Source organism: Spermophilus citellus, assembly GCF_964194105.1.
Source record: "Spermophilus citellus genome assembly, chromosome: 7".
Taxonomy (NCBI): Eukaryota; Metazoa; Chordata; class Mammalia; order Rodentia; family Sciuridae; genus Spermophilus; species Spermophilus citellus.
Genome location: NC_138188.1, coordinates 65,915,593 through 65,927,953, shown reverse-complemented (window position 1 = coordinate 65,927,953; position 12,361 = coordinate 65,915,593). Strand labels below are relative to the sequence as shown.

Here is a 12,361-nt window from a genome sequence, read left to right as displayed (position 1 = left end):
AAAGTCAAGGATTTTATTTTGTGTTTGCTTTTTTAGTGCTGAAGACTAGGCCCAGGGTCTTGCTCAAGCCTAGGCAAGTGATCTATCACTGAGCTTCATCACAGCCCCCAAAGATCAAATTTCAAAGTATGGTGCACATCACTTTTGTACCATCTTAAGTTAAACTGTAAGTTAGAGAGACTATCTGAAATTTTTTCTAATTTTAAAGGAAAACATGCCAAACATAGAAAAGATGAAAATAAAAATCACTCCTAATCCTATCACCCACTTTTTTGGGGGCAGGGGGGGTGTGCCAGAGATTAAACTCAGGGAAATTTAACCACTGAGCCACATCCCCAGTCTATTTTGTATTTTACTTAGAGACAGGGTCTCACTGAATCGCTTAGCATCTTGCTAAGGCTGGATTTGAACTCACAGTCCTCCTGCTTCATCCTCTCAGCCGCTGGGATTACAGGTGTGCACCCCACCGCCCACTTTTAACATTTCAGAGTAAAATTGGATCCTATGCTATCCTCAGTTCTATATACTGTGTTGTCATACTTATTTCATATATCTTGAGTAATTTTTCATGTCCCTATTATTTTAGAACCACATTTTTTCAATGATTGCTTCATGTTTCATTCCCTTAATGTGTCTTATTCATTTAACTGTGTTGCCATTTTTGGACACTCTGACTTTCACCATATAAATACTATCACAATACACATCCTTAAATAAAACCTTTTTCTGCACCTAATTATTTCTACAGGATATAATTGCTCTCCAAAATTTAAATATAAATTATATATTCACATAAAGATATAAATATATAATTTATATAAAATATAAATATATTTTATGTATTCCTATTATCAATGTATGGAAGAATAATTTCTTTGACCCTTCACAAGCAATATATATTTTTATTTTTTAACATTTGCCACCTTTATAATTTCAAAATGTCTCCTTTAATAAAATAAGTTTTATTATTTCTAGTGATAATGGATGTATTTTTAGGTATTAGTTCATATTTATATGTGCATTAACAGTTGCTTCTTACTGTGCTCTGTGAGAAATACACTCAAACTTAAGAATTTGCAATCTGGAAGATTTTTAACTCAACAGTTTGGAAGCAAGCACTTCTTGGTTGAATAGCTTGTAGAAATTCATTTAAAAGTCACTAAGTGAAGTCTGGTATTCTTCTGTGAGCTGTTAGATTGAAAGATGCTCCTGATGGGAGGCAGGATGAGTAGGACAGGGACCTGCCTCCAGAGAGGAATTCCCTGGGCTGTGAATCCTGAGTGTAGCCTCCTCAAAGAAGATTCCAGAAGCTAGAAATGAACAGTGCACCTGCAGGGCAATGTACATCTCCATTTTTCAAAAAAGTTTTAAATTTTCAGGCTGTCAAAGATCTCAATTATTTTTCTCTCAGATGAAAACAAATGAAACAAACTAAAGATAAAAAATATACCTTCTCTTCTATGTTGAATACTCTTTGATTTACAAGGTTTTCACTGCACTGACTGGGTAAAAGCCTGAGGTTTTCAAGGAGACAAGTGGTATCTCTACATCAAAAAGGACAACTCTACATCTAAATAAATTTTAATATTAAAGATTTTAATATTATAAGGTCGTGGGTTTTTAACTCAGGCTTCCCTTGATTTAATGGTTATAAAAGGATAAAAAGCATATAATAATCATAATCCTTATGATTATTTATAATTAGATATGATTATTTCTAGATAATCTCATTTCTCAAAAGAATTTGTGGGAGTATTCAAGGAAAAGAGAATTTTCTCATTTGTCAGATCTGGGACTTGGACCAGATGATTTCTAACATTTTTTGTTCTGTGATTTTTATGCACATTGTTATCAAAGAAAGCCATCTTATATTGCAATAGATGTCTCAAGATAACAGGGATTTTTAAAATTACTATTGGAAGTGATATCATTTCATGAATACATTTTTTGTGCTCAACTCTCTTTTAAGGGCTATAGAGGAATCATTTATTCTACAAATGTTTGTTGATTACCTACTTCCTGTGAGTAATTGCTCTAGTCACTGGTGAGTCAACAAAGAATGAGACAAATCCCTATCCTCAGGGAGCTTACAGCCTAGAGGGGGAGACAATAATCAAAGCATTGTCACCTAAGTGTCAAATCAAGATAAATAACTCAAAAACAAATGGATGGAAAGAGAGAGGGGGGAGAGAGAGATGAAGGAGGAGGAGGAGGAAGGAAGGAAGGAAGGAAGGAAGGGAGGGAGGGAGGCAGGGAAAGTATACAAAAGACCAGGGCCACTTTTAGCTCAAGAATAACTAAATGTCAGCCAGGGTGACATTTCTACAAAGACTAGAATCAAGAGGAGCAAATGATACAAAGACCAGGGGCAAGAAATTCCAGAGAGAGGGAGCAAGTGCAAAGTCTCTGAGACAAGAGAGCTTAGTATGTTTCAGAAACAGAAAGGAAGTCAGTGTGATTGAATCCAGAGTGAGGGTGGAAGGAGATGGACAACTCAAATCCAGTAGACATCAGACTGTACAGGGCTCTGGAGGCCAGGGTAAGAACTTTAGATTTCATTGTGTTTGCAATACAACACCAGGAGATCTTAGCCCTCAAGTGTTTAACGCTCTGCACAAGGCAATTTAAGGGTATATTTCGAGTTGAAGATTCCATAGGAAGTCAGAGAAGAGATGGCTCAGGTGGTTAACCTACATTTAATGACATAAGGGATATGAGCTGAGTCCCAAAGAAACATGGAAATATGGATAGTTTCAGAGTACAAGAAAGCTAAGAAGGGGGATGTTGTATTGTTAGCAAAGAAACCTGCTGACCTGCTGGTTTCACGTGGGATGGCCACTTCATGACTATTTCCCCAGCCAGACAGAGAGTTCTTGGCAGGCAAGGGCCATCTGATTCCTCTTTTTGTCTCTGCATCTTTCACACAAAGTGCCAGATATTTACTAGATGTATCATAAGTATTTATATATTTAAGGTAAATGTGTCTTGAGAAGAGTACAAGCCAAGAGCAGAGTGGGGCTAGGCATGTTGGAGTCGGGCTTTATTGAGAACTGAAAGGCCATAGAACACATATAATAACCTCCATTAATAAAATTAAAATTCAATTTGTCTGTTTTTTGTTGTATCATGTAAAATGGCCATTCTGAAAACTCAAAGGATCGGTCTCATTGAGATTATCTGGTTTAAAGTACAGACTCTAGAATACTAGAATTTTTCTTTGGGGTCAGTGGAAGGAATCTCAGGTGACCATCCTTCAAAACTGCTGAACCCAAAGTACAAAAGAAGCCTTGGTATGGGTTAAGAGGAACAGAGGAAAAAAGTAGTTTTCAATATGAGCTTCAAACCCAGAGGCACAAAATCAGTCATCCAAATTGCAGTTATTGATTTGGGAGGGTGCTTCGTACAAGGGCAGCTCTACTTAGCGTATCAGGGGTGAGTAGTTGCAGGATGCAATCACTTAAGGATTTTTCCCTGAACAACCCTGGGGAAGCCAGCTGGTTAATCATGTAAGCAAATGCACTTAGAAGACTCCTGCTAGAGCCGTGCTTCTCCAGATTGGGATGAGGAGATTCCCAGGGAGGCCAAGTCACTAGCAAGTGTTTTGAAGAACATTATGTCACCTTTCTCTCTTCCCTCGCCTCCTACAAGGAATACATTTAAAAGGAACATCACCACATAGACAACTGGGCAAATGACTAATCTCATGAGATCATCCCATGCCTGCATGAGATCAATATCATACAAAGAAAATACAGGCTGTTCCACTGACCTTCTTAAATATGGAGAGAAGGGAAAGTGTTGGGTTGCTGTGAGGAGATGTGGCATCACCTGTGCATGGCCGTGGGTAAGTCATGCCAGGGCTCAGGCTCCAGAGCTGCTCCTCTGAGAGTAGCTTGAAATGACCCAATGTGGGTATTTTTCTTTCTTTCTTTTTTTTTTTTTTTTTTTTTTTGGTACTGGAGATTGAACTCAGGGGCACTCGACCACTGAGCCACATCCCCAGCCCTATTTTGTATTTGATTTATAAACAGGGTCTCACCAAATTGCTTAGTGCCTCCTTTTCTGAGGCTGGCTTTGAACTCATGATCCTCCTGCCTCAGCCTCTTGAACCACTGGGATTACAGGCATGCACCACCGAGCCCAGCTTACTGTGGGTATTTTTTGAGAGGCAGTAAGTAGTTATCATTTGGGTTAAGTTTTTGTTTTAATCAGAGACATGGTTTTGGAGAGAATATATAGAGAAAGCTTGAGTCCATTTTGTTTTTCAGGAAAAGAGAGAAGAGAGAGGTGACAGTTTGTTACTGAGTGTGGAAATATGAAGAAAGACATGTTTGGGATAAGAACGGTTCTTAGAAGGTGTGCGTGCTCCATAATGTTCCCCCAGATATATCCACTCCTATCTTTGGAACTTGTGACCGTTACCCAAAGAGACATTGCAGAGGTGATTAAGTTAGGGATCTTGAAATGGGGAGGTTATCCTGGATTCAGTGATGGGCGTAATGTCCCCACAAGGTCCTTATAAGAAAGAGGCAGGGATTCAGAGACAAGATCTCAGGCTGCTGGGCTTTCAGATGAAGAAAAGGATAATGAGCCAAGGAAAGTAGCTCTAGATTCTAGAAGCTGTGAAAGCCATGGGAACAGACTGTCCCCTACAGCATCCACAAGGTACACAGCCCTTCATACTCAGAGGTGTAAAAGGACAAACTTACTTTGTTTTAGTCCAGTGAGCACATGGCTATTTGTTCCAACAGTCAGAGGACCCTAACCCAGAAGGAAGCTCTGTGACATGGGACAGCATTTCTCTATTTTGTCAGGCCCTTTCGGTTGAAGCCTGCTTTCCCTTCAGCATCTTAGGAGTCCAGTTGGTGTTTCTGTCTTGAGTGTGAGGACATGCTGAGGTGGGCACTCACCCAAGGAGGTGTATCTGGAGGCTCCGCAACATTGTGACGACACATGGCTTTGAAGGTGCCAAGCTGGATGATCTCTAACACAAACATCCTATGATCTCACTATTACACAATGGCCTCTAAAATCGTATTTGAAGTTGAGATCAGAATTTTGTGCAAAAAGCCACCTTAGGTATCACCTATGACTGCACTTTGAAACCCAGTAGTGTCAAAAAGGCAGTCATTATCATGATTTTTCTAAATGAGAAAACAGAACTTTTAGCAAGCTGTGGCTTACTGAAGGTCTCACCTATAGCTTGTCCCACAGGACCTTCAATCAGATGCCCATCCTACTACAGCCCTCTCACCTCTCACAGGTTAACTTTAAAATCTTTATGTGTTGGGGCTGGGGATGTGGCTTAAGTGGTAGCGCGCTCGCCTGGCGTACGTGCAGCCCGGGTTCCATCCTCAGCATTACGTACAAAACAAAGATGTTGTGTCCGCCGAAAACTAAAAAATAAATATTAAAATTCTCTCTCTCTCTCTCTCTCTCTCTCTCTCTCTCTCTCTCTCTCTCTCTCTCTCTCTCTCTTTCTCTCTCTCAAAAAAAAAATCTTTATGTGTTTTAGGAATGATCTATGTATGGGGTGGGCTCATCCTCTTTCCCAAAAACTTAAGCATACAGTTAAATCCCCAATTACTGGAATGCTTGGAAAATATTCCTAGCTAATTAAATTTTCTGGCTAGCCAAATGTGAGCCGGAAAAAAAAGTAATGTGTTAGCAGCCATTCATTCAAAAGTTTTCTAAACTGAAATGGTTCTCTCTCCTACTTTCTCAAGAGGAGCCCTGCAAACAGTCATAACACATGTCCACCAAAAAAATTGTATAAAGTTACCTTCTGGGGGCTGGGGCTGTGACTCAGTAGTAGAGCGCTCGCCTGGGACGAGCAGGACCCTGGGTTTGATCCTCAGCACCACATAAAAATAAATAAGTGAAATAAAGGTATTGTGTCCAACTACAACTAAAAAATGAATATTAAAAAAGTTACCTTCTGCCCATGTATATAAGGAATATATGAAATATAAATGAATTTCATGTTTAGAGTTGAATCCCATCCCCAAGATATCTCATTATGCGAATATCCCAATCCCCACAAAAACATTTGAAAGCCAAAATACCTCTGGCCCTAAGTATTTTGGATAAAAGATGCTTAACTCCATATTATATTCATCATTCAGATGAAAACATTGCAGCTCAGGGATTTTAAGAGACTTGAGGTCATGCAGCAGAGTCAAAGTCCAGATCTCATTGTTCTGAGTTCAAACCCAATATCTCTGGAGCCGCAGAAAGTATGGTTGATTGTCCTGGGTCTTTCTTACCCTCAGGACATACCCATGTTATCAGACAGGATCCATCAGGAAGCACCTACTCAAAATTGATATTTTGAGGCAAGTTAATAAAAAGAACTATATACAAAGGTGTGGGAGTAGAGAGAGAAACTAGGAGGCAAACTGCAGTCGCAGGAGCTAGACACATGGGTAGCACCCGCTGCCTGAAAGGACAAGGAGAATGAAGGATTATCAGGACCAGAGAGAAGGAATATATAAAGAGGCCACCTGAGACGGACCATGGTCTCTAATGGACGGAGCTGGTCAACCCACACTGACCTAGTAGGGGGCAGCTAGGGATAAACACCTAGCCTCCCTCTTTTCCAGTTTCCTGATGGCTTGCTCATCCTCCCATTGACCAATCCAGCCAAAGGGCAAGGAGCCTTTGATGTGCTCCATGCTGTGTCCCCAGGACACAGCTGGTGAACTGGTGAGAGATCCAAAAGGATGAACAGAGGATACCTGCAGCCCGGAAGCCACCTTGCATCTAACTTCTTGATATTCTCATAGTAATTTCTTTTATGACCATAATAGCTATCATTGAGTGAAGCACACAGTAGGAACTCATTAAACATTTCTTTGAAGATTATTCTAATGTAACTCATTAAATATTTTTTGGTGGCATGAAAGACTTAACTGGTTTTCTTTGTCCTTCTAAAAGAAGAGTTTCCCAACAAAAATCTGATGAATGCAGTTTTTCCGTTTCCTGAGCTCTGGCTCTGTGACTGTGACTGTAGGTCCAGCAAAGAGCACATGAAACAAAGCACGGTCCTGAGGCACCCAAACTGGCATCAGTGGAAGGGAAAAGTGATTCAGGCTGTCACCACACATTCAGAGATCCATGGACCCCAGTAGGGACCTGAGGCCCTGGACCTGGGGTCCGTGGAAGAGGGGAAGAGAGGAGGGGAGAATTGATGTCACACTGTGATGCCCTCCCAGGCTGAGGCTTTAGAGAACAACAGTGTTCTATGGTAACAGCCAAATCTCTGAACAAGTTTCTCCTTGCTTCTCCATGTAGATGCCAGATGTTCTCTTGGGAGCATTTTCACAACAATTCCCGGCAAATACATAGGCTGATTGACAAACTAAAACAGAATGGGAAACATTTTTTTTTGTACTGGGGATTGAACCCCCGGCTGCTACATCCCTAGCCCTATTTATTTTTTATTTTGAGACAGGTTCTTGCTAAGTTGCTTAGAGCCTCGCTAAGTTACTGAGTTTGGCTTTGAACTTGAAATCCTCCCACCTCCGCCTCCTGAGTAGCTAGAATTACAGGCATGCACCACAATGCCTGGTGAAGCTTTTCTTTTTTCTTAAGTAGAAATATCATCCCAGACCAGGAAAAGATCAACTATCCTCATAAGCATTTTTAAAGAATTACTTATTCCAAGTAAACAAAATAAAACTGATTTCTCTTTGTTTTATTCTGCTCAGTGTGGAACAGATGAATTTTTAATTTAAACTGGTCATTAAAGGAAATCAATATTTGTATCTTTATAAAGAATTAATTGTGGAAGTACAGGAATAAACGTATCAGACTCTCTTTTTTTTTTTAAGAGAGAGTGAGAGAGAGAGAGAGAGAGAGAGAGAGAGAGAGAGAATTTTTAATATTTATTTTTTAGTTCTCGGCGGACACAACATCTTTGTTGGTATGTGGTGCTGAGGATCGAACCCGGGCCGCACGCATGCCAGGCGAGCGCGCTACCGCTTGAGCCACATCCCCAGCCCTCAGACTCTCTTTAAACTCATGTTTCAGGTGAACAGATTATTTCTGAAAAAGTCTCAGAAGAAAAATACAATTGCTTTGCCTCATACATACCAAGGGCTCAATGAGATGTTCTCAACTCAATTAGTCACATCTTCCTTTATGAGAATATTTCACAACCTTGTCCCTTGCCATGTGACTCACCTGCTTCCAATGGGAGAGGATACATCCCCTCCCAGTAACTTTGGGTTTAGTCATATGACCTACTTTAGCCAACAGAGAGCCAGTGGAAGTGCCAGAACCCACCAGAAGCAAAAGAGGCATTTCACATTTCCACCAGTCCTGAGACCCAGGCCTGCACCTGGAGAGAAGAGCTTGTGTCAGATGAAGATTGCTCCATCATCCTGAGTCCAAGAATAAGAAGACATGTGGAGTAGATACACACTCTGGATTTAGGAAGAGACCTAAAACCAACCCACATCCTGGAGTAGAGCCATAGCCAGAGACAAATGTCATATGTAACCTTCTGAAATTAAGAGTTGTTTGTTACTCCTGCAAAAACCGATTAGTATACTCAATGACTTATATAGAAGTAGAAAAATAAACAGTAACCTTGAAAAGGAAGCTGAATTGGTACCACCTCTTCTGCAGAGCTAATATATGGGGTTGCAATAGATGCAAAAGACGTTCCAAGTAAAACAAAGTCAGCTGTGTCTGAGATGCCATATACAAAGAAGGCTAGCACATCACTAAGTTATATGTAGCAAAAAATATTTGAAAAGTGGCTTAATCAATCAACACGTAGCAAAGATGCAGTTAGGAATATTAGCAAGCAGGGAATTCTAGCTTTAAATCCAGTTGTATATCTAAATGAATTTGTCAGGCACCAGCATTATATGATTTAAGGGTGCATGCTAATGCTCATATGTGGGAATACACACACACACACACACACACACACACACACACACACGGAGCCAGAACAACCAAAAATATCTCCCTTATCATTCTCTCATGGTCCAAAAACATCAACCATAATAAATTGCAACCTGCTCAAGAACTACAAATAAGAATTGATTGATCTAGAAATTATAACATGTGAGCCACATTTGATCATAGAGAAATTAAAAAGATTTGGCCTAGGGATCATAAGACTTCAAAAAATGATAGTTGCCTTTGAAAACTTGAAGTGGATTAGCCATAAATAGATTAGCTCAACTTGGTATAGTTACAGAGGGCAAAACGGCAGACAATAAAAGAGAGATACTAGGACACATAACTCAATCCAATTTACTACATTGTTCTGTTAGGGCTGAGAAGACCCTGAGATTCAGATACAGCTGGCCTATACCTGACCACCCAGTATAAAGTCATAGCAACTGATACACAAGCACATCCACAGTTGGGGTGCAAACAAAGAGCTGTATGAAGCAAGTTTGGAAGGAAGAGAAGAGCAACAGAGTAGCTGCAGATGCCAACGTCAAAGGGGGTCATGATTTCAGGGTTCATTTGGTGACTGAGTAGACCCACCATGTCCTAGACACCCACCAGTGTGTGTGCATCTTGGAGGTGGGTGAAAGTCAAGGTTATAAAGAATGAAAGAAGATATTGCACCCTAAGATCTAAGAAATCTGCCAAGGAGTTCATTTAAATAAGGGCAGCCAGGGAAGAAGAAAGTCTGGGTCTACAAGCTTGAGAAAAGGTAACCAAGTCTACAGCCAAGAGGAACCCAGGGAAGTTTCTGTAGGAACAAATCCCTGAGTAAAGACTGAGAAGCAAGCCAAGGGCTCTCAGAGATCTGTCTGGGGAGATGAAGATGGGAGGTAAGTTTGCAGTTGGGGACAAGAAGACCTGGTTAAAGCCCAGCGCAGGATGATGCTGGCTAACACTCCCTGTAAGAAAGACTGTACTAAAGTTTCTCGCTCATTAGCTCCTTCGCTTCTTACCCCAACCCTATGAGCTAGGTACCATTGCTACCCCACTTTACAGATGGCAAAGCTAAAGCATTGAGAGAATCTGCCCAATGTCATTTAGCTAGTAAAGGCAGAGCCAGAATTTGAACCTATGGAAACTGGCTCCCAAATTATACCTTAATCAGAAGCCAGTAGCTCAATCCAGAGGAGGATAAGCAGTAAGTCCAGTGGGAAAGTTAGCACAAGACCCCAGGATACAGCAGTGGGATGGAGCTCAGGTTGAAAGGGCATATGGACCTGCAATCAGCAGGTGGAGCTCAGAAAACCAAGTTATTTTTACTCTATTACTTCATTTTGCTTGGGGACATTGATGAGAAGGATTTTGCAGCCCTCATAACTGTCCAACCATGCACAGGGGCTGCTTCCATCAGCCAATGTTCTCTGCTGCCCCAGATACTCTGGCAAAGCCTGGTCTACTATTCACCAGGAATGTTTTGTAATCCGTTGGTGTATTTGCAAAATCAGGCAGGAATGATATTTTTTTCGCTGTTTACTTTTGTTAGCCTTCATTTTCTTCCCTTCCTCACCTCCAAAGGTAGGCTCTAATCTCGTTCTAAATCCTTCCTCTTCAGTGAGTTTCTAAACCATAATCATTTGCATTCTGAAACAAACCTGCTCTTACCATCATTATACTTGGAGCCCATGAACCCTCAGACATGCCAGCAAACACCACAATGATGACTCTCCCCTCCCAGAGGCCTCATAAGCCTTCCTTAGTTATAGCAGTGAAGTATTTTGAGAAACTTGAATTAAAGTGCTAGAGAAAGCACAACACGCATTTATTGCTCATCTTGGAAAGACAACAGCAATAAGCTTCCAAAACTGTCTTTGATTAACATATTCTGGGGGTAATGAATATGGATATTGTCAATAGTCACCTAGAAGCATGTTTTCTTTTGTACATTTTGTTCTCTCCAGTAAATTTCCTACCAAGAAAGGAAATGCCCCCAAACCCCTGTTTGCATCAATAAAGCCAGAGCTCAGCTGCATTGTGTGAAGGGAATTGAGCCAGCACGGAATTCTTGTCACCCTCCATCTTTGTTCCAGTTAATTATCCACATTTTCACCCCGATTTCTAATTACTACGTATATGGAATGCAAATAAACCTGTTGTCTCCCTAATAGGCCTGGTTTATTTCTCAGTGTTCTTGGGATGGTGTCTGATTAAGGGCTGAGCAGGACAAGTATCCTGGGATACCCGTGCAGTATCCAGAGTGGTTGCCCGCAGAGAAGAGCTAAAGAAAGACCCCACCACCAGTCCAGGCTAGGACAGGAAACAAGAGGTATCTGTGGGACACCAGGGCCCACTTGAGTCATTAAGCCTGCAAGGGACATGAGGCCTCAGCTTTGTTGCTCTAGAGCTTTAAAGAATCCCTATATGTAGCCACACCTCAGACAACTTGAATCAGAATCTCTGGATGATGCTGAGACCCCAGATTTTCTGAAAACTCCCTGGGTGATCCCAATGTGTATCAAGAGACCACTGCAAAGAAGCCTAAAGATGAGGAAACCCATGCACCACTCCTCAAAAAGCTGGGAATGAAGCCACCTGCATTTACCATGGTCATGCCCTGCCGTGGGATTGCTCTCCTTCTTTCCAAAAGCATGTGGCCCAGGAGGCCCTTCTCCATCCTGTGAAAGTTTATCTGTCTCTCTCCTGTGTACAACCCCTTTCTGTGCGGGCTCTGCCCTGGCTGCAGAATTGCGCTGGCACTGGCTCAGAGATTGTGTTCACTTAGCAGCCTCCCTCTACAGCAAACCCGTACCCCACTCACCTTTCACATATGTCCATCCCAGGGCTGATTTAAAGTGTCCCTCAGGGCATGACTCTTCTGCTAAACTTTGCACAGCAGCTACTTTTAGAGAAGTAACAAAACCCTCCAATGGCTTCTCACAGCGTTTAGAGTCAAACTCAAGCTGCTTATCTTGGCTTACCTGTCCCTCAGCAGTCTGACCCCTATGCACTTCCAGCAGGAGATCCAGCAGTCCAGATGTGAGCTCTGTAAGCAGATGCCCAAGGCCATGTTCTGCTTCTGTCCCTTAAGAGCTTGGAAACCTTGACTGTGGGCAAGTGACTGCCCTCTCCTGGCCTCCATCACCTCCTCTACAAAGGCAAATTTGTTGTGAAGATTAAGTTAGTTGACACTCAGCTAACTTAGGGCACTCTAATTTTTCCTCCCTGCCCTGTAGGAGTCACACAGTTTTGGGGAGACCCCACCTTTACTCTGCCCTCTGACACGACTGGCTCCTTATGGTCACTCAGGAGCCAATGCCCTGTCTTTGGAGACTGTTCCACCTCTCATCACCCTGTTTTATTTCCTCTAGAGCCTGTACTAGTTTTCTAGGGCTGCTATAACAAAGTACTGCACACTGGCTGGTTTTAACAATGCTGTGCTGGAGGCTAGAAG

The 12,361-nt window shown here is 41.7% G+C and overlaps 1 protein-coding gene across 1 annotated transcript in view; it reads left to right on the top strand.

Moving 5' to 3' along the window:
* The window catches only part of EIF5A2 (eukaryotic translation initiation factor 5A2), a 338,905-nt gene extending 330,912 nt beyond the window's left edge, over positions 1–7,993 (top strand). The window contains exon 6 of the transcript XR_014023126.1: positions 7,898–7,993. The gene's annotated coding sequence lies outside the window, so the exon portion shown is untranslated. The remainder of the gene's footprint in view (positions 1–7,897) is intronic.
* Positions 7,994–12,361: the final 4,368 nt, after the last annotated feature.